The sequence below is a fragment of the Lotus japonicus genome, chromosome 4, assembly GCF_012489685.1.
Source record: "Lotus japonicus ecotype B-129 chromosome 4, LjGifu_v1.2".
Classification (NCBI taxonomy): domain Eukaryota; kingdom Viridiplantae; phylum Streptophyta; class Magnoliopsida; order Fabales; family Fabaceae; genus Lotus; species Lotus japonicus.
Window position 1 is genome coordinate 28,912,614 of NC_080044.1, and position 22,415 is coordinate 28,935,028.

Sequence of the window (22,415 nt, forward strand, 5' to 3'; positions counted from 1 at the left end):
TATGATTTCATCAGAGCAAATTTTAAAAAGATAAGGATCCTCCCAGAGGTAAGATTTTGCATCATGCAGGAATCTCTTCTTCTGCTGCCAGGTCAAGTCATGGGGAATAAGTCCAGCAACACGGTAATTAGCAAAATGTACATACCAGGGTAGGGATTTCTCGGTGGAAATAGCTAGGAGTTTCTCATCCGGGAACTCCTCTTGAATAGGTATTGGGCTGCACGCCCCACCTTCCAATCTCGACAAATGGTCTGCTACTCCATTGTCCTTGCCTCTTCGGTCAATGAGCTCAAGGTTGAACTTTTGAAGGAGTAAGACCTATCGAATCAACCTCGCCTTAGAGTCCTGTTTAGAAAACAAATGTCTCAAAGCAGCATGGTCAGTATGAACAATAACTTTAAAACCCAAAATGTAAGGCCTAAACTTCTCACAAGCAAAGACTACACCTAACAACTCTTTTTCAGTTGTAGTGTAGTTCCTTTGGGCCTCATTCAAAACTCTACTCGCATAGTATATCACGTACAACACTCTTTCTTTCTTTTGACACTAGACAGCCCCTAAAGCTAAATCACTAGCGTCACACATGATCTCAAATGGTAGAGACCAATCCGGAGCAACAATAACAGGGGCTGTCACCAAACTTTCTTTAATAGACTCAAAAGCTTTCAAACAATTCTCATCAAAAGTAAAAGGTGCTTCCTTCTCAAGAAAATTGGTCATAGGCTTAGCTAATTTGGAAAAGTCTTTAATGAACCGCCTATAAAATCCAGCATGCCCAAGGAAACTCCTAATACCCTTGACATTAGTCGGGGGAGGGAGCTTTTCAATGACTTCAATCTTAGCTCTATCAACCTCAATCCCTTTTTCGGACACCTTGTGTCCAAGAACTATGCCATCCCTAACCATGAAATGGCACTTCTCCCAATTCAAGACCAAGTTGGTCTCTTGACATCTCTTCAACACCAAAGCTAGATTCCCTAGACAAGCATCAAAATTTGGACCAAAAACAGAGAAGTCGTCCATAAAAATCTCAATGCAAGTCTCTATCAAGTCAGAGAAAATAGCAAACATGCACCTTTGGAAAGTGGATGGGGCATTGCAAAGCCCAAGTGGCATTCTCTTGTAAGCAAACACGTTGTAAGGGCAAGTGAATGTCGTCTTCTCTTGGTCTTCTAGAGCAACACAAATTTGGTTGTACGGTTGTACCCGGAGTAACCATCAAGAAAACAATAGTATTGATGCCCTGCCAACTTATCAAGCATTTGATCTATGAAAGGTAAAGGAAAATGGTCCTTCCTAGTTACTGAATTCAACCTTCGATAATCAATACAAACCCTCCACTTCGTCACTTGACAAGTGGGAATCAACTCATTATTCTCATTGGCAACCACTGTGATGCCTCCTTTCTTGGGAACCACTTGAACGGGACTTACCCATTCACTATCCAAAATTGGATAATTCACACCTGCATCAAGCAATTTAATTATCTCTTTCCTCACCACATCCTTCATGGAAGGGTTAAGTCTTCTTTGAGGTTGGACTATAGGTTTGTAATTTTCTTCCAATAAAATTTTATGCATGCATATCGCAGGACTAATACCTTTGATATCATCAATAGTCCAACCCAAAGCTGACTTGTAATCCTTCAAAACTCTGAGGAGTTTCTCCTCATCTAAAGGTGTGAGAGCACTTCTCAAAATAACAGGTTTATTCTCATCTTCCTCAAGATAAGCATACTTGAGAGAGGAAGGGAGTGGCTTGAGCTCACTCTTCTCCTCAATTGGAATCTCCTCATCCCTAATTAATTCTTCTTTCCAAATGCTTTTGGTGGCAAGAGATAAGACAGATTCTAATTGAGGTAAAGTAGCATTCACCTCATGGTACAAGGAGTCAAGTTCACTCTCAAGATTTTGGTCCTCTATTTCTAGCCCCTCCATGATTGTTGTTTCCAAGGGGTCCTTAATAGATATCCTAACAAACTCTTCACACACAAGCTCATCAACCACTTCACACCGAAAAACTTCCTCATCTGCTCGGTGTTTTAAGGAGTCAAATATATTAAAGAGGACCTCATCTTCACCCACTCTCAGAGTTAGAGTTCCCTTGGCCACTTTAATTTCAGCCTCACCAGTGGCTAAGAATGGTCTCCCCAATATGAGAGGGACTTTTGAGTCCTCTTCCATGTCAAGAATGACAAAATCCACTGGGAAAACAAACTTATCCGCCTTAACCACAACATCCTCAATGATCCCGTAAGGGGTTTTTAAAGACCTGTCCGCCATTTGCAAAGAAATCATAGTTGGGGTAACCTCACCTAAGTTCAACCTTTTAAACATACTGAGCGGCATCAAATTGATACCCGCTCCTAAATCACACAAGGTTTCTACCACAGTTAACCCCTCTATCTCTACCGGAATAGTAAAGCTCCCGGGATCTCTCCTTTTTTTACGCATCTTTCTTTGCAAAATGGCACTACACTCTTCGGTCATCAAGATAGTTTCATCAACCTCACTCAACTTCCTTCTCTTGCTGAGAATGTCTTTCAAGAACTTAGCATAGATTGGCATTTGCTCTAAGGCTTCGGAGAAAGGAATATTAATATGGAGCTTTTTGAAAACTTCCAAGAACTTAGAAAATTGTTTATCCAAATTTTTCTTCACCAAAGCCTTAGGAAATGGAATCTTGCGAAGGTCAGGGATATGAGTGTTAACAATCCTAGTTCTAGTGGGCTCTCTAGCTCTTTCCTCCATAACACCCTCATCTCTCTCTACCTCAGCTTCCTCATTTTTCTCTCCCTCAATTTTTTTCTCTGGCTCATGTAACACTCTTCCACTCCTAGTAGAAACAACAACAGTATTTTCTTGCTCAGTTAAAGCCAAAGTTTCGGAAGAGAACTTACCTTGGTGATTTTCGGACATTTGCTTCGCTAGCTGCCCCAATTGCTTCTCCAAGCTCTTTATAGCCATCTCGTGGCTCTTGTAATTACTTGCTGAATGATCAATGAATCTCTCGATCAGCTCCTCTAGACTCCTCTTGCCAACCGCCTATGCAACAATTTGCGGCTGGACAAAAGGATCTTGTTCTGTGGTTGGGACTCCTCCTCCATGCATTGATGCTTTGGTCTCACCATCACCATCATTAAGAGTACACTGGTTACTAGCATGAGACCCACCACAAAACTCACACTCCAAGCAAGTTATCTTGGCTCCACTTGACTTGGTCTCCTCTATATGTTTCCGGATTACCGCCATTTCCTCGGAGAGTTGTGTGTTGGAGGCCATGATCTTGTCATAAGCTTCAATTTCAAAAGAACTTCTTCGGATTTGGCGTTCATTCTCGGAGTTCATGGCCCTCACCGCCATCTTCTCTATCAAATCATACCCCGCTTGTGAGGGCAGAGCGTCGAACTCCCCATTCGAGGCCGCGTCCAAGCCAAACCTTGATGAATATAGTAAACCATCATAGAACTTCGCCACACATTCTGCTTGGGTGAGATTGTGTTGAGGACATTTCCTCAAAAGCTTCTTAAAGTGCTCCCAAGCCTCATAAAGATTTTCATCTATGGATTGTGCGAAGGTCATGATATCATTCTTCAATTTCCTCAAAAGAGACCTCGGAAAGAACCTCGTTGTGAATTTTTCTGCAAGGTCTTCCCAAGTAGTGAGACTCCCTTGAGGTTGTGAATTTAGCCATTCCTCTGCTACGTCCTTCAAAGAGAAGGGAAATAGGCTCAACCGGATTGCTTCCGAAGGAACATTCACCACACGATAAGTGTTGCAATTCCGGATGAACTTCTCCATATGAGCAAGAGGATCTTCCGAGGAACCTCCACCATATTGGCTTTGGCTCACCATGTTGATGAATGCCGGTCTCAACTCAAAGTTCCCAACTCCTTCGGGGATGACAATACTTCCGGGATAATCAAATCTAATAGACCCCGAAGTTAGTTCCCGAAGAGTCCGGTTGACATTCTCAACTTCTTGTTCACGCAAACGGAGGGTAATACTCTCTTGGATCCTTGCCTCAATGTGGGCTTGCATCTCCTCCTCTGTCATGCGGCCACCCATGGTGGTGCCTCTCTTGAAAGCAACCTGCGAATGACACTCAATGGAGGAAGATTAGTAGCACCAATTCTAGACAAGTTAAAAACTTAAAACAAAACCAAAAACTTAAAACTTAAACCAAAAATCGCAAAACAATTCCCCGGCAACGGCGCCAAAAACTTGTTGGTCAATCTGCAAGTGCACAGATATCTCCGGGTTTTAAATTATCGAACCACAGGGAAATGGAATGTGAATTCAGTTTAAGAGTCAAGTTCAAGGTTAAAAAGCGAGTAAAATTCAGTTTTTAAGATTGGTTGTTTCTTTGATTATGTAACAGATAAATGAACAAGTAGTAAAGTGATCGAAATTCAGAAATGAGATTGTCTTGGGTTCTTGTTCAACTAATTCAGTTTTAGCAAACCTTCCTATCCAATAAATCCTGAGTCTCTCCTTGAAGTTCTAGCCTAGATAGTCATCTATCGATGCCTCGTAAAGAAAACCCTTTCTAACCAAAAGATAGGTTCAATTCCTTGATAACCTAAGCATTTGATAGAAGCAATAAACATACAATTCAGGCCAACCAACCCCAACTCTTCCTCTATTCCTAGCAGCAAGTATAGAAGGAGTAATCTCACAACAAGTCCCAATTCTATAACAAACTATCGTTATGATTATAGAAAAGTAAGAAGCTAGCATGCATTCATGCTTGAAAGATTAAGCATAGAAGTGAGATTCAAGGGTTTACTCAGAACATTACGAATAGGAAAGGAATTAAAAGCTAAAACATCCAAAGTCTTACAAAGAACCCAAAACAAAGGGGTTTTTTAGCCAAGCATGGCTATGGAATCCATACAAGAAGATGAAGATAAACCCTGGAACATAAGGCCTAGGAAAAGTTCCTCAAGCTCCATAACTCAAACTCTCTCTTCTAACTTATTGAAATATGATAAAATGAGAAAAGGTACAAAAGAAATGACAAAAAGTCAATTTATAGGCAATCTGGGCGCACTGGGGCGCTCAAGCGCTGCCCTGGGGCGCTTGGGTGCCCATATGGCAGAAGCAAAGCTCCAAGCTTCTGGAGTGCTGGCGCTGGAGCGCCAGGTGAGGGCGCTGGAGTGCCAGCTTCACGTTGCTGGTGGCTTTTCAGCTTTTGTAACTCCTCCTTTGAATGCTTCCTTCAATTCCTTTGCATCTTGGCCTTCCTTTTCCATGAGTTATCTGCTGAAGCACTAAAAGACCAAGACAAGAGAAAAATCAAGAAATTCAAAGGGTCTTTAACCACCTTAGTCCTCACAAATCCATGGAAAACAAATGCAAGTCCTAACCTTACTTAAAATGCAAGAATGGTCCCTATAAAACTATGAAATTACCAAAATCGAGCAAAACATTAATAAAGTAAAAATGCATGGAAATGCATGAAACAATACATGAGACTCAATAAAAAGACTCAAAATAAACTACGAAATAACCCAAAAAACACTACCAAACTAGGGTCATCACACCACTATACTCAACGACAGCTCGCCCTCGAGCGTCACTAAGATAAGCTTGCCCTCAAGCTCCATGAATTACTCCCAACACACATGGCAAAAGAGGGATACACAACTTAAGAAAACCGGGGGATCAAGTGAATGCAGTTAGTTCCAAGAAAAAGATTCAACAATCATCTTCATGCAACTCTTAGATAAAGAAGAATTAGAGTCCACTATGAGAAGCATTTAGAACTAACATCCTAGCATGAGACAATTGTTTAGTGCACTGAGCACACAAGCAAGTTCATAGGTTCTGAGAATCATTCACTCAAAAGCAACTAAAGTTGACAATGCATTATTCAATGAGACTTTAAAAGGGTTGTAGTGTTGGCTAGGTAAAGCACAAGGTAGGTGGTCCCTAAGGAAGACTAAGGCTGCACAAGTTTGAGTGTGATCTTATTAGATACCCCGGAGCTTTCAACAACAAACTTTTCTAACGCAAGTCTCTTGACCCCCTTTTTCAACTTTCTTTTGTTTTTCTCGTTTTTTTTTTTAACTCCAACTTGATTAGGAGTTTTTTTTTCTTTTTCATCTTCTGTTTTTTTTTTTTTTGGGGCAAGAGACATTTCAAACTTTACCTAGCTCCAAAACAATTCAAAGACCACAAATCCCCATTTTTCCAACCAAATAGCCAGCCCACACAACAAGTGTAACAAAGAACTCTCCAAAAGGCTCAGTAGGGTCGACTAGGGGCAAAAATGCACAGTACAAACTCTGAAATCCAAGAAAACCTACAAGTCTCAAGAACGCAAGTCTCCTACAACATGCAAAGAATAAATTCAACATAGAACCAAAAAGTGCAAGTGAGTCAGGATCCTCCAGGGAGATCATATAGTGAAGGGTCAAAGATGGACCCTTATTGACTCACATTAACTCTATCCTCAAGACAACACTTCGAAGAATGAAGTCTCATCCTCTCTTTCCCATCATACAAACGCTCCCCCAAAAACAGCACAAAGTATCCTCTTAAAAACATGTTCAAAACAAGCATCATGTGAGAGAGCAAAACTCAGAAGCATGCCATTAAAGTATAGGGAAATAACAACCCAGACACAAAAGACTCTATATGCAAAGATGCATGATTGAACAACTAAAGAAACTCTACAAAGGACAAATATGCTAAAAATGCATGAACTTTGCGTAGAGAGTAGGGGTAACCTCTTTTACCAAACATAACAGAGGCCTCGGAACCGCTTTTTTTTTTTAACTTCAGGCTCCCATTCCCTGCAAAAACACAACAACCAACATGCAGAATAAAACAAAACTTGGGTTGTCTCCCAAGCAGCCCATTGTTATAGTCTTAGGTAGACTATCCTCCTTGTCAAGTTGGAGGTTTGAAAAACATGGTTTCTAACTTCAGTACCTCACCACCTAAGTACACTTTCAACCTTTGCCCATTCACAGTGAAGGAACACCCTCTTGACCACAAAGGGTCCAGTCCATCTAGACTTCAATTTCCCAGGGAATAGCCTCAATCTAGAATTGAAGAGCAACACTAATTGCCCTGAGGAAAATTCCCTATTCAAAATCTTCCTATCATGCCACTTCTCTGTCTTTTCCTTGTAGATGCTAGCACTCTAATAAGCTCGGAGTCGAAACTCATCAAGCTCATTCAATTGCAAGAGTCTCTTTTCGCTAGCAACTTTCCGATCAAAATTCAATTTCCTTATGGCCCAATAGGCCTTGTGTTCTAATTCCACCGGTAAGTGACACGTTTTCCCAAAAACTAGGTGGAAAGGAGAGGTACCAATCGGAGTTTTAAAAGCGGTTCGGTAAGCCCATTAGGCATCGTCAAGGATAAGATTGTCTATGTTCCAGATATCCTTGATCGCTCCACCGAAACACCAATCATGGTATCTGGACAGTGGATGCTCGCGTATGTTCCAAGAGCTAAAACTTAAGCCTGGAGGCGAAGTTGGCTTTGGAGGAAACGAGAAGGGTAAAATTGTTGGTTCTGGTACTATTGGTGTAGATAATAGTCCATGCATTGATAATGTCCTGTTAGTAGATGGATTAAATCACAACTTATTGTCTATAAGTCAATTAGCTGACAAGGGTTATGATATTATCTTCAATCAAAAGTCTTGCAGGGCTGTAAGTCAGATCGATGGCTCTGTTCTTTTTAACAGCAAGAGGAGGAACAACACTTATAAGATCAGATTATCTGAGTTGAAAACTTAGAAAGTAAAATGCCTTCTGTCTGTTAATGAGGAGCAATGGGTATGGCATAGACGGTTAGGGCATGTCAGTATGAGAAAGATTTCTCAGCTGAGTAAGCTTGACCTTGTCAGGGGTTTACCCACTCTGAAGTTTTCTTCAGATGCTCTTTGTGAAGCATGTCAGAAAGGCAAATTTACAAAAGTCCCTTTCAAGGCAAAGAATGTTGTTTCCACCTCAAGGCCGTTAGAACTTCTGCATATCGACCTTTTTGGACCAGTGAAAACTGAGTCTATAGGTGGCAAGAGATATGGGATGGTCATTGTTGACGACTATAGCCGCTGGACATTGGTAAAATTTCTATCCCGCAATGATGAGTCTCATTCTGTGTTCTCTACCTTTATTGCCCAAGTGCAAAACGAGAAGGCTTGCAGGATTATGCGTGTCAGAAGTGATCATGGTGGAGAGTTTGAGAGTCTGTTTGATTCCTACGGAATTGCACATGATTTCTCTTGTCCTAGAACTCCTCAACAGAATGGTGTTGTTGAGAGGAAGAATAGAACTCTTCAAGAGATGGCTAGAACCATGCTTCAAGAAACTGACATGGCAAAGCACTTCTGGGCTGAGGCAGTAAACACAGCATGTTACATTCAGAATAGAATCTCTATCAGACCAATTCTGAATAAGACTCCTTATGAATTGTGGAAGAAAGTTAAACCCAACATTTCTTACTTTCATCCTTTTGGTTGCGTTTTCTATGCTCTGAATACTAAGGATAGATTACATAAGTTTGATTCTAAATCTTCTAAATGTCTATTACTTGGTTACTCTAAACGATCTAAAAGTTTTAGAATTTATAATACTGATGCTAAAACTATTGAAGAATCTATTCATGTTAGATTTGATGATAAGCCTGACTCTGATCAGTCAAAGCTAGTTGAAAAGTTTACAGATATGAGTATTAATGTTTCTGACAAAGGCAAAGCTCCAGAGGAAGCTGAGCCAGAGGAAGACTCTCCAGAGGAAGTTGGTCCCTCTGATTCACAGCCTCAGAAGAAGAGCAGAATTGTTGCCTCTCACCCTAAGGAGTTGATTATGGGAAACAAAGATGAACCAGTCAGAACCAGATCAGCATTCAGACCCTCTGAAGAGACTCTACTTAGTCTGAAGGGATTGGTATCATTAATTGAACCAAAATCAATTGATGAAGCTCTTCAAGACAAAGACTGGATTTTGGCAATGGAAGAAGAACTGAACCAATTCTCCAAGAATGATGTTTGGAACCTTGTCAAGAAACCTCAAGGCGCTCACATCATTGGAACCAAATGGGTATTTAGAAACAAGCGGAATGAAAAAGGAGATGTAGTCAGAAACAAATTAAGACTATTTGCTCAAGGCTACATTCAGCAAGAAGGAATAGATTATACTGAAACATTTGCTCCAATAGTAAGATTGGAAGCAATCAGACTTCTGATCTCCTTCTCAGTGAATCACAACATAATTCTTCATCAGATGGATGTTAAGAGTGCCTTCCTGAATGGATACATCTCAGAGGAAGTATATGTGCACCAACCTCCTGGTTTTGAAGATGAGAAAAACCCTGACCATGTTTTCAAATTGAAGAAATCTCTCTATGGTCTGAAGCAAGCTCCCAGAGCATGGTATGAGAGACTCAGCTCATTCCTTCTGGAAAATGAGTTTGTAAGGGGTAAAGTAGATACAACTCTCTTTTGCAAAACTTACAGAGATGATATCTTAATTGTGCAAATTTATGTTGATGATATTATATTTGGATCAGCTAATCCATCTCTTTGCAAAGAATTTTCTGAGATGATGCAGGCTGAATTTGAAATGGGTATGATGGGAGAACTCAAGTAATTTCTGGGAATACAAGTTGATCAAAAACCAGAAGCTACTTACATCCATCAGAGCAAGTACACAAAGGAACTTCTGAAGAAGTTCAATATGACAGAATCAATAATTGCTAAGACTCCTATGCATCCTACATGCATTCTGGAGAAAGAAGATGCCAGTGGGAAAGTATGTCAGAAGCTCTATCGTGGAATGATAGGTTCACTTCTATACTTAATTACATCTAGGCCAGATATTCTGTTTAGTGTACACTTATGTGCTAGATTCCAATCAGATCCTAGAGAAACTCACTTAACTGCTGTTAATAGAATTCTCAAATATCTGAAAGGTACCACTAACCTTGGCTTGATGTATAAGAAAACATCAGAGTATAAGCTTTCAGGTTATTGTGATGCTGATTATGCTGGAGATAGAACTGAAAGAAAGAGTACTTCTGGAAATTGTCAATTTCTGGGAAGTAACTTAGTCTCATGGGAAAGCAAGAGGCAGTCTACTATTGCACAATCCACTACAGAGGCAGAATATATCTTAGCAGCTATTTGCAGCACTCAGATGCTCTGGATGAAACATCAGCTAGAGGATTATCAAATCCTTGAGAGCAACATTCCAATTTATTGTGATAACACTGCTGCTATCTCACTTAGTAAGAATCCAATCTTACACTCAATGGCAAAACACATTGAGGTAAAGTATCACTTTATTAGAGATTATGTTCAGAAGGGCGTGCTTCTTCTGAAGTTTGTTGATACTGACCATCAATGGGCAGATATTTTTACAAAGCCCTTAGCAGAGGATAGATTTAAATTTATACTGAAAAATCTGAATATGGACTTTTGTCCAGCGTGAAGATGAATCAGAACCTCTGACTATGATGCTTCCTCATCAGAAGATGTCTAGTTCAGAAGGTAACTCAGTCAGAAGATAAGTACCCATTGGTGCTTACTCTGAGACGAGACAGTAAGCGTGTGACAATTACTATGATACATCGTTCCTTGTGCCTGTGCTGACAATCTGTTGTAATGAGTGTTGATGTGTTTTTTCTCCACCGTGTGATTTGTGTATTAACTGTTCATAATGATGTTCTTAATTTTCAACTGTTGATTTGACTTTTGTTTTTACAATCAACAACGGTTACTTTCTAAAACCACTATGCACACACGTTCTCCATCATTCACGTCTTTTGCTTCTCTCTCCTGTTTGAAAAACCCTCTTTCTCTTTGATTCTCTCTCGCTTACACTCATCTCTATTCTACACAAACCTTCTACCTTCAACAATGGCAAATTCTGAAAGAGCTGACTCCGGTGAACGATCTGATTCCGCCGATGGAAGAGTTTTTCCCAGAATGGTTGTGGGTCTTCCAACAGGGCAAGTGGGTCCTGTTCTGCGTCCTAGATCGATTGAGGATGCTCAAGCACAAGTCCAAGACGCGGAAGATGTTATTCCCCTTTCTCAGAGAAGATGTACAGTTACCGGCGTCTTCCCTCTTGAAGACCTCCAAGTTCTTGCTGAATGGAGATTTGACCTAGACAACATTGCTGACAATGGAATTGATCTTCGTCCTGAAGTTCAAGCTCAAGGCTGAGAAGGGTATTTCCAAAGACTCCATGGTTCAGTTTATGATAAACTCGTGAAGGAATTCTAGAAGCACACTGACTGCAATGAGCATTGATAAGCGCATAATAGATGCACTTTACATGTATCTTTCTAAGCTTCATTATATATATTTTTGTGCTTAATTGTTATGACTTAGCCATGTTTTGACCATTAGTGTTTATTTGGATTATTCATGGAAAAGTGCTTAATTCTACACTTTTAGTTTCTGTGACTGTTTTGCTAGAACAGATTGAATATGGAGCTAGAAATATCGAAATAAGGCCCATAATATGTCGTTGGAAAGCTAACTCGAAGCCCTACAACTTCCATGTTCACCGAAATTCGAGAACAAGCTTCTAACATGGTCAGAATTGCCTTGCAAAGTTGCTGTCGCTAATCCTGCGAGTTTGGAACAGTCTGCACTAAAATGATCATATCTTGGGCTACAGAACTCCGAATTAGGATCCGATTGAAGGCCCGCGAAGCTGACTTAAAGAGCTACAACTCTCATGTTTACCTCAATTGAAGATTCAGACTTCTTGTGGGACCCGCGAATGCCTGATTGTTTAGCAGCTTACTCCTTTATGTGGGCCCGATTTTGTGAAGATTTAGAAAAGATTTAGATAACAAAGATTGTTACTTGATGAACAAGTTTATTTATTAGTATAAATAAGTGAGTTTAGGCTTTTGTTAGACCACCTTACCACCACCTCACCACATCTCACCATCACCTCCTCCACCTTCTCCTAATATCTCTCTCCATCTTTTCTAGTATGAGTTGCTAAACTCCATAGTTAGTCTTAGGATTTTTAATATTCTTGTGTTTGCAAACTTGAGGTTTTGTTCTTAATGCAAATTTCTTCTTTATTAATTCTCTTCATCTCTATTTCTGATCTAGGGTTTGCTTAATTCCGTAGTTTTAGAAATAAGAGTTGATGCATGTTCGCTTAGTTCATGTTAGTTCGTAACTGTTTCTTAATCGCTTAGTTTAGAAAACTGTGAATTGATTTTCGCTTAGTTAATCAACTCTCACGAATTAGGGAAACAATGAGGAAGAATTAATCTTTTGTAACCAATGAAGGTTTGTTGCACTTGAATGTTATAATCCGAGGACTAACACTTTCTCTTATCTGAATTAAATATCTTTTAATTTATGTTTGCTTACTTTTCAATCAAATCAACCAACCCCTTTTTTATTTGCTTTTGTTTTACTCTAATATCAATTAATAATTTATCGAGTCCTCGTGAAATCGATCCTGGTGTTCAACACCTTGTACTGCATTCAAAGCAGAATACTTTGACACGCGTTCGTCAAATTGGCGCCGTTGCCGGGGACTTCGGTGATTATTAATTGTTTTTAGAGTATTTTTATTTATTTTTTTTGTTTTATTTATTTTATTTTCGTTTTTATAAAAAAAAAAAAAGGGCTAGCGGTTAGGATTAGATTTTTTTTATATATTAGATTTTTTTTTTATTTAATAGATTGTTGGTTGTTTTTATTTTATATCTATATCTTATATATCTATCTCATATCTTCTATCTCTATCTCATATCTTCTAATTCTCTTTCCTATCTTCTATTTTTATATCAGAATCTTCTATTCTTATATCTCTATCTTTTCTCTCTTTTATTTTATTTTCCTATCTTTTCTATCTTCTTTCCCTTCATTATTATTATTCTTATTATTATTACTAGATTTGTTTTTTTTTACTAACCTTTTTTTTATTTTATTGTTTCAGGTCTCGTTCAACCCTTATTTTTTTTTTTCTTGTTTTTTTAGTAACGTTGAACTCTTGTTTTTCTTTTATTATTTTTTTTTGTTACTAACGTTTTTTTTTTCTTTTCCCACTAACGATTTTTTTTCTTTCTTTTTGTTGTGGTAAAAAAAATAGATAATAACGGAACACAAGTGTTGGTTTGTGGAACTTTTGCAGTGATGGAAGCTAAACTTGATGAGCTAGAAGCCAAACTCGACGAGATACAATTTTCTGTTACACAAATGTTGCTCAAGAGCCATCAACAACAGTTTGAGTCACCTCAATATTATCCACAAAAGAATTTTGAAAATATTTGGTGTGACCCACCTTGCTATCATCCATAAGGGCAATTCCAACAGCCTATTTATGCACCACCATGCTACTACCTGCAAGAGGAATTTCAATATCCTTTTCATGATCCACATCATTCACAAGAGGAATTCCATCAACCTTGGAATGATCCACCCCAATTTTTGGAAGACCTTTCAAAGCAATATGAAGCAAACCAAGCCCAGTTTCAACAACCTCGACACGAGGAACCTTCCATATTGCAAGAAATTCAAGACATGTTGAACCAAATGTCTGCAAATCTCAATGCAAGTGCTAATCAACACCTGCAAGATACTGCGAATTCACAAGCTCCAGTTAACGAGCTAGTTGCACACGCTCCCACATTGCAACATGAAGTTGATGCGGAGATTGATGATAAAGTTAATCCTTGTGTTGATACTCATCTTGATGCTAGCACTGATGGTTCTGGTGATATTAACGAGTTTCAAGTCGATGTTGCTTCTGATGCTGATTCTAATGATGAAGCCAACCAACAAGAAATACATCTCCCTCTTCCACATAGAACTTATGAGAGTGGGAAGATGTATCATGGTGAAGAAGAAAATAAGTTGTTGGATGATTTCAAGAAGTGTTTTGCAGTGAATGCAGTTAAGAAGACGGATGTAGAACGTGGATCTAAATTAGCAATTTTTCCACATAAGCCGCTTTTAATTAATCTAGACATTTTTGAAAAAGTCGTGCTTATTGGAGAGTCAATTGATTGCAAGGAGCCAACCTCAATGGAGGAATACTTTTTGAAACCTCTACCAAAGCCTCCAGACAAAGAGTTGATTGTTGAATGTACTAATTTTTCATTTACTCTTATTTCAGGTGGTACACATGCTTGGAAAAAGTTTTCACTCAAACTGAACATTGTCATGAGTCATGTTGAAGGTGCTAGAGAACAGTTTGAGTTTGTTAAGATTGTTGCAGATGAGATCCCTCGAAAGCCACCTGACTTGTGGATTGTCGTTGTTGTGCCTCAAGACTATGAGCTTCCTCTTAATGCAAGGCCTCCATCGGACCCAGGTGATAGCAGATTCAGAGCATTATCAGGTTTCATGCCTCGCCAGCTCCCTTGATCCCTGGTTTTTCCTAACCTTTCTCTTTTATTACACTTGTCTAATTTATTTGATGATTTGTGCCTCACATTGTGGACAATGTGTGATTTAAGTGTGGGGGTGGGAATCTTATTTAGGAGTAGTAGAACCTCAGTTAGGATAGTTTGCAATTTCAATTTATTTGCTTTGTTTTTATTGTTTTCAATAAAATAGTTCACACTTTTCATTGATTTTTAGAGATGTTGAGTTTGTGAGCAATATAACCATTTTTGCTTGTTAAGTTTCATGTCTCTTTTGGATGAAGTTGCTTGCATTTTGAGTTCATCATGATTTGCATTGAGAACTGATTTGTTGGATTCATTGTGTTATATGCTTGCCATGTGAGACTACCTTGTGAGATTTTGGACCAAACACTTGAATGGTAATATCTTTGCCATGATTCTCTTCTTTCTTGTATGATTTCCTCATGTTTATATGCACTGCAGAACTTGACTTGATTCTGACTGAAATTGTTGTTCATTTTCCTACTTTGATGTGATAAGGCATTCTTTTTCAATAAGCTATTGGCCTAAAAAGCTAACCTTGCATGTTTTAACCTTTGTTTTAGCCCCTTTGAGCCTAATATCTCTATTCTTTTGTAGCTCATTACAAGCCTAAGTGAAAAACAATGATGATACCTTACCTTAGGAAATGTAAGAGCTTTGGAATTGACTTGGGAATGAGTATTCAACAAGTGCGGGGGTGATTTATTTGAGTGCATGGTCTAAGTTGCTCAAAAGAGGTGCCTTCCTTGAGGATAAATTGTAAGCAAGCTGAAAAGAAGTTGAAAAAAAAAAGGAAAAATATGCAAATGTCAAAAAAGAAAGAAAAAAAGATAAGTTACAAAGTGAAGGAAGGTACTAAAGAAAGAAAAGGAAGTGGAAGTTGAAAAAAAAAGTTGTGAAAAGGAAGAATGTGTTAATTCTTGGGGTTGTGAGTAAGTTTAATTTGAATTTTTCCCCATTGCTCTTATTTTTCCTAAGGTTTTAACTCTAAATATCTTTCAAAAATCCTTCCTTGACCTTAGCCTCATTACAACCTTCAAAAGTCATTTGATCTTTGTATGCATTTGTTCAATTTAATTGGTGTGTTAGAATCTTGTCAAGCCTATGATAGATGCATGTTTTCATGAGATGATGAGAGTTGCTTAAACATGATTAAACACAAGCCCAAACACTTGAGAGTAGAGAGTATAACACTTGCATCCAACTTTGATATTCAATTTGAAATTTCTTGTTGGCTTGGAATGTAGGTGATGGAATCTAATTTGTCTAATCTTTGTGGAAAATGAAGTGGTTGTTTTCTTGCTCATAAATCTGAATTTCTACCTCTCAAAGATAAGTGTGAGCTGAGTTTTTATGTTTTAGGAAGTACTTGTTATCATAATTGATTTTCTGAATCTTCTTTGAAGTTAAGTTTTGCCCAGGAGTGCAAAAGGTTAAGTGTGGGGGTATTTGATAAGCGCATAATATGTGCACTTTACGTGTGTCTTTCTAAGCTTCATTATATATATTTTTGTGCTTAATTTTTATGACTTAGCCATGTTTTGACCATTAGTGTTTATTTGGATTATTCATGGAAAAGTGCTTAATTCTACACTTAGTTTCTGTGACTGTTTTGCTAGAACAGATTGAATATGGAGCTAGAAATATCGAAATAAGGCCCATAATATGTCGTTGGAAAGCTAACTCGAAGCCCTACAACTGTCATGTTCATCGAAATTCGAGAACAAGCTTCTAACATGGTCAGAATTGCCTTGCAAAGTTGCTGTCGCTAATCCTGCGAGTTTGGAACAGTCTGCACTAAAATGATCATATCTTGGGCTACAAAACCCCGAATTAGGATCCGATTGAAGGCCCGCGAAGCTGACTTAAAGAGCTACAACTCTCATGTTTACCTCAATTGAAGATTCAGACTTCTTGTGGGACCCGCGAATGCCTGATTGTTTAGCAGCTTACTCCTTTATGTGGGCCCGATTTTGTGAAGATTTAGAAAAGATTTAGATAACAAAGATTGTTACTTGATGAACAAGTTTATTTATTAGTATAAATAAGTGAGTTTAAGCTTTTGTTAGACCACCTTACCACCACCTCACCACATCTCACCATCACCTCCTCCACCTTCTCCTAATATCTCTCTCCATCTTTTCTAGTATGAGTTGCTAAACTCCATAGTTAGTTTTAGGATTTTTAATATTCTTGTGTTTGCAAACTTGAGGTTTTGTTCTTAATGCAAATTTCTTCTTTATTAATTCTCTTCATCTCTATTTCTGATCTAGGGTTTGCTTAATTCCGTAGTTTTAGAAATAAGAGTTGATGCATGTTCGCTTAGTTCATGTTAGTTCGTAACTGTTTCTTAATCGCTTAGTTTAGGAAACTGTGAATTGATTTTCGCTTAGTTAATCAACTCTCACGAATTAGGGAAACAATGAGGAAGAATTAATCTTTTGTAACCAATGAAGGTTTGTTGCACTTGAATGTTATAATCCGAGGACTAACACTTTCTCTTATCTGAATTAAATATCTTTTAATTTATGTTTGCTTACTTTTCAATCAAATCAACCAACCCCTTTTTTATTTGCTTTTGTTTTACTCTAATATCAATTAATAATTTATCGAGTCCTCGTGAGATCGATCCTGGTGTTCAACACCTTGTACTGCATTCAAAGCAGAATACTTTGACACGCACCCGCGACAGTGCGTTCGTCAAGCAACAAGTAGTGTCATTTGTCCTGGGGAAGAGGAGCATCATTTCTGAGAAGTCGTTTGTAAGTCTTCTGGGTGAAGAAACAAGCAATTGTAAGATCAAGATTTGGTCATGTGGGACAACTCTATATTTTGATGATAACAAGTATTTATTTGTGGATGAACAATTATGATACTCTAACGTTTGTCTTGAGTGTTTTGACAAACAGGTTCTGATTCTGATACCAGAAGATATATTCATCAGAAGATCTGAAGATCAGAAGTTCTGAAGATCAGAAGATCTGAAGACCAGAAGATCTGAAGATCAGAAGTTCTGAAGATCAGAAGATCTGAGGATCAGAAGTTCTGAAGATCAGAAGATCTGATGACCAGAAGATCTGAGGATCAGAAGTTCTGAGGATCAGAAGATCTGAAGACCAGAAGCTCTTAAGGACCAGAAGCTCTGAAGGACCAAAGGCTCTGAAGGTCCAGAAGCTCTGAAGGTTCAGAAGCAGAAGTTACGAAGGTCAGAAGATCCAAGCTTCCCTCTGACTCTGATCAACAAGCTTCACATGTTCCAACACAAAGCTTTCCTCCGATCAGAAGTCAATGGTTAAAGGCAAATGTCTCTATCAAGTAGTACAAGAGCAGTGTACTATTCTGACAAGCCTACCTACCAAGGTTCAGCCACAGCAGGTTCTGGAAGTTCCAGAAATGCCCTCCAACGGTCACATTCTCTCAACAGAAATATCCTTTGCACCTTGGACTATTTAAGGCTGAAGAAGAGAAGAAAGATTAAGAAGGAGGAGAGATAAACCAAGAGCTGCAATACAAGAAAAGATTCAAGCCTCTACTTTCTTCATCTGTTCTTATTTAGTTTACACTCAGCTTATTCAGAAGCAACCTTTGTAAACACCAACCTCAAACAGTTGTTTGATTTTCCTTAAGGGACCGGGTAGGTCAGTATCCTTAAGAAGACTAGGATCTGTGTATCTTAGTGGTGATTCCTTTAGGAGATCAAGGTTGATCGGATCCTAGAGAAGACTAAGAGGGTGAATCTTAGTGATAGCTAAGTCAGTGTATTGTTAGTCACTTGTAGGTTTCAAGTGCAGTTGTAACAATTATCTGATTAGTGGATTGCCTTCATTCTAAGAAGGAAGAAATCACCTTAACGGGTGGACTGGATTAGCTTGAGGGATTTATCAAGTGAACCAGGATAAAATACTTGTATGCTTTTCTCTTCTCTCAATCTTTATCTGCTACACCTTCTATCTCAAAGAAACCGAAAAGATTTACTTTAAATCTTGAAGGGAAAGTTTTTATATTCAAAACTCTATTCAACCCCCCCCCCCCTTCTAGTCGTTTTTCACACCTTCAGCAATGGCTACAGATTCCAGTTGCAGGAATCAAAAGTCAAACCAAAAACCAAAGAGGTAGTCAACATGGCTCTTTATTCTACATGGAAGCCAGGGAAAAATGACTGCAAGACCAAGAATCTTCATCCTGAATTGAGAATCTGACACAAGATTCTGCTCAACTGCATGAATCAAAGGCCAAAGGGGAGCTCTCCAGATTATATCAACTTCACTCAAAGGTGTTGCTCTTCTTCATCAAGGAGCACCACAAAGTCTGCCTGCCCTAATTTCTCTTCTCCTATCTGAAGGAGTGCATCAAGAAGTCAAGAACCACCGCTTCACCCAAGTCTGCAATCAAATACATACCATTTGGCAGACTGCTTTCTGACTTCTTCATTGAAAGCAAACTGATAAAGGATCTGCGAAAATCCACTGAAGACTTGACAACAATTACTGGGGATGTCTTCACTCCTACTTCCATGAAGAGAATGGGCCTGATAGAAACAAAGGCTGAAGTCAAAATTGTTGATGCAAGACCAAGAAGAAGAACCCATCTGAAGGACTACCCCCTCTGGTCCAAGGCTGATGACCTAGAGGCAATCAGAATTTATCTTGCTGATTTGAGGCTGCAAGGCTATGAGATTGATGTGGATGAATTTTTCAGGACTCTTCCAGATCCTCCTGACTTTGAATCTCCCAGGAAGAGGAAGACTAAGAGAAAGCAAGTTGAAGCCTCTGAGGAGAATGATCCCTCTGATGGTGATGACAATGATGATGATGAACCACCGCCTCAGAAGAAGGCCAAGAAGGTCAGGATTTTGACTCAGGTCACTCATCTGCAACCAACTTAGGAGCCTGCTAGAACTGCACCTTCTACCAGAGTCACAAGATCTGCAGCTAGAGCTTCAAGTAAGTTTTTTGTTCTTTCAGATGATGATTTAAATTTGCTTGATACAATTCATAATCAAACCAATCCTGAACCCACTCCAATCAATCAACCTACGTCTCATCCTTCACCCCCTAGGGCCTCATTCTTCCAACATTCCATTGAGGAAGAACCCCTCTGGAAAATTCTCCAAGCAAACAAACCCTCTGCTTCCACCTCACCTATTATACTTCCATACAATCCAGAAGCCTCTGAACCGCAAGTCATTGAAACACAAGCCTATGATAAAACCACCTCTGAACCACATACACATACTCACTCTGAACGTGAAATTCTCTCTCCTGGTCCCTCTGTTTCTTTTCCAACCAATGTTCCTTTCTCTACTCCCTCAAATGAATCTGAAGCCAATCGGAAATTCTTTCAAATTGCAAGAGAAATGATTTCAGAAATTCCGACACATTTCATTACTGTTCCTAGTCCAAACCGCTACCCTGGACCCAGGCCAGAACTTCTGGTTGCTCCGGATTTCCCAATCCAAGCAGTCCCTTTGGCTTCAATGCCTCCTCCACCTCCTCCTCCTCATTCTCCACTTCCAGAGAATGATGAATCAGTCTCAAATCATTCCCCAAACAAATCCTCAAACCCTGAGACTTAAACCTCTCATCTAAACCATGAGACCAACATATCTGTACATCAGACTCTGCAGATTGGTTCTCCTTCTGAGGTAGCAAGTAGCAATCACTCTTCATCACCTGAACCAAACCTCTCCCTTGTTCCCTACACCTACTCTGGACCAACCACCCTCCTTGATTGCATCAACTCATTTAATCATGAAGCATCTTTAAGGGTTCGTAATGTGCATGGTCGCACTGATCTAAGTGAGCATCCTGACATGGTTGTTGAGGACTGGGATCGTTTGTGTTCTTGGATGGTTGACCAAGTTCCAGTGATGGTTGGGTATTTTAATGCTGAAAAAGATAAGTGTGTTGAAGCTGCAAAGCAACTCATCAGAAGAAGACAAGCTCTGAATGAACAGCTGATGAGAGAACAGCTCTATACTTTTATTGAAGAAACCAGAAAGAAGAAAGAACAAGAAGAAGAAGTTGCACGGATTGAGGCAGAACAACGTGAAGCTGCAAGATTGCAAGCTCTGGAACAAGCAGCAATATTACAAGCTGAAGCTGAGGCACTCGGACATCAAGCACTTAGAATTGTTCCAGTTACTGATGTTGCCTCCACATCTGCTCAAGTTCCTCACTCTGATCAAGCTACAACATCTGCTCAACCTCAGTCAGATTCAAGGATCGATATCATTGAACAGAGGCTTGATTCTCATGAAGTTCTTCTTCAGAGTCTGAAAGAAATGTGCACCAAGCTTCTAAGGAGGACACCTAAACCCTAGATTTAGGAACTCTTTTTTTTTTCTTCTGTTTTTATCTATGTTTATTTGTTTTCTTCTTGAACTATGTCTCTTTATCTATTTTATGTTTATTCACTTATCGTTTTCATTATGTGTTGCATAAGACTTGTTCATCATAAAATTATTTACACTCATACACATTAATCAACAAACAAGCTCTTTTATTAATGAGATAATTGCATACAACGCATTGCTACATTAAAAGGGAGGATTTTTCCTCAATTCTCTACACTGCCTACGCATCGCTGCTTTCTCAAACTCCAGACGATGCTGCCTATGCTCTAAAAGGACTAAGCTCTGGCGCAACTCCTGCCTCTCAGGACCCTCCGCCACCGTCTCCAGAGCCGCCTCTATTGCTCTGATTTCCACATACAGTTCCAGCTCATTCTGGAAGCAAAACTGCATTTCTTCCATGAATCTGAGGAAGCGTCTGAGGATGTTGTCCATTTCTGGACTTAGGCTCATGCCTAATAGCCGGTTTGTCAGCGTATAGACGCTCGGTTCCTCTGGATGGCGTACATTGATGAAGAGATCTTCATCAAAGGCTTTCTTCCTCAACTGCTAGATGCATGCTATGAAGGATGCCATTGCAATTCTAAGTTCAAGTGCAAATGAGATGTGAAGACTGATATGGTTTCACAGCTATTTATCAGCTCAGTTCAGTCTACAGAAGTTAATGCTGAAGCAGTTTCTCGAGGATTATTTATTGGTAACAGAAGTTTACCTTAACTCCTTGGCCAGTGGTAAACGTTCAACCTCTTCATTTAATCTTTTGCATATGCATTCATGAATTAAATACGTTTTCTTTAAATTTTATTTTCTCCATTTTTTTAAACTTAGACATTCTCTAAGAGGGAGTACCCTGTACTTCAAGCTAAGTTTTTCACACCCCATGCTTTTTGCTTATGACAAAAAGGGGGAGTATAACCCAGTTTTTGATGTGTAAGCTGTGCTAGTGTGATTTCTTTTTCCTTTTGGAGAATTTAAGAGTTCCATCTTTATGACCATAGATGTGTCACTAGGAAAATACAAGGAATACATTTTTACTTCCTCTGAAGTGATATTAGTTGACTCTGATATCTTTACTCTGCTCATGACTCTGAATACTTATGCGCTCTGATTATTTCATCTCATCTGTGTCATATATTCGTACTCTGAACTCTTGTATTATTTAGCTCAAAATCTAGATATTACTAATATTTTCATTAAGTCCTAGATTCAGGGGGAGCTAAGCTCAGAATTAAGTTGTGACTTGGATTAAGAATGAGCAACATAAACCATTCACCTCAGGATAAGTTTTTCTCTATTCTCTAAACTCTGAGTGAATTCAGTTTATTGTTTAAGAATTGTTCATCAAAATACTTGGTTTCGTCATCATCAAAAAGGGAGAGATTGTAAGATCAAGTTCTAATATATTAGTACAACTCTATGTTTTGATGATTACAAGTTAACTATTAAGTATGAACAATTATGGTACTCTAACGTTTTTTTCTGAGTGTTCAAATGACAGGCCAAGATTCTGGTTCTACTTCACATATTTCAGAAGCACAATGTTCAAAGAGTAACCTCTGCAATGCTTGCGCACGTACTATGTTAAATCTGAACAGTAGATCAAGCTTCAGAAGATCTGAAGATCATAAAGCTCTGATATGGATTCAGCTCACTAGACGCTCTAAAGGATCAGA

At 38.9% G+C, this 22,415-nt stretch overlaps 1 non-coding gene across 1 annotated transcript; it reads left to right on the forward strand.

Annotated features, from left to right (window-relative positions):
* The first annotated feature begins 3,492 nt into the window (after nucleotides 1-3,492).
* Nucleotides 3,493-3,599, forward strand: LOC130716353 (small nucleolar RNA R71). The gene has a single exon (XR_009011970.1). It is a non-coding gene; the product is annotated as a small nucleolar RNA R71 (small nucleolar RNA).
* The last annotated feature ends 18,816 nt before the right edge of the window (nucleotides 3,600-22,415 follow it).